Source organism: Pundamilia nyererei, unplaced genomic scaffold, assembly GCF_000239375.1.
Source record: "Pundamilia nyererei isolate P.nyererei 1_Seehausen unplaced genomic scaffold, PunNye1.0 scaffold00277, whole genome shotgun sequence".
Taxonomy (NCBI): domain Eukaryota; kingdom Metazoa; phylum Chordata; class Actinopteri; order Cichliformes; family Cichlidae; genus Pundamilia; species Pundamilia nyererei.
Window position 1 is genome coordinate 255,556 of NW_005187678.1, and position 921 is coordinate 256,476.

A 921-nucleotide genomic window follows, 5' to 3' on the forward strand; every position below is an offset into this window, starting at 1 on the left:
TGCGTCCTGTTGGTCAGACTGTGTGGACATAATTTGATGGCTTCCATGAATGGAGGAAAGTTCTGTGATCTGTATTTGTTTTTCATTTTATTGTCTTTATACCATTACACAGTGTTGTGAATGCGGTGCTTAAAAGGTAAAGTGTTTTTGAAAAATGCTTCCAACAGAAAGAAAAGAAAAAAATCAGCTTGCGAACATTAAAACCTTTTTCTCCAGTCTTCTGCACCACCTGGAAGCCATTCTCCTTCAGTTTCCAAAACTGCACAGTTTCCCAGGGCGTCAGATCCTGTTGTTGTGTCAAAACCCCTCGCGTCTCGCACAAGGTGTCCTTTGGCATCAGTGCTGTAATACACAAGGTGACTAGACTTGTGTAATACACAAGGTACTAGTGACGTCCCATTAAAATGTACTGGGCAGCGTCATTTTTCGAATGTGCAAACCATAATATTGTTTTTGAACCTAACCACATGGGTTTTGTGTGTTGTATCAGTTCAACTAAGTTTTATTCACATAGCACCAAATCAGAACATCAGCCACCTCAAGCCTTTTTATATTGTAAGGTAGAGACCAAGAAAAAGCCCCAACAATCAGGCGACCCCCTATGAGTAAGCATTTGGCGAAAGTGGGAAGGAAAAACTCCCTTTTTACACGAAGAAACCACCAGCATAAAAAGGCTCGTGGAAGGGCCATGTGCTCGTCGTGCGCTGCGACCTGTAGGTAATATTCTTTTTAAGATTTATTTCTGGGGACATTAAGATGTAAAAAGATGTGCAAAGAGGCAAAAACATAGATCAAAAGGAAGCATTACACTTTGTGGATCTGCGAGGATGCAAGTGTGTGTGTTGGTCCCCGTAGGGAAATAACTCCTCTGCATTTAACCCATTCACCCAGTGAAGCAGTGGGCAGCCACCAATGCAGCGA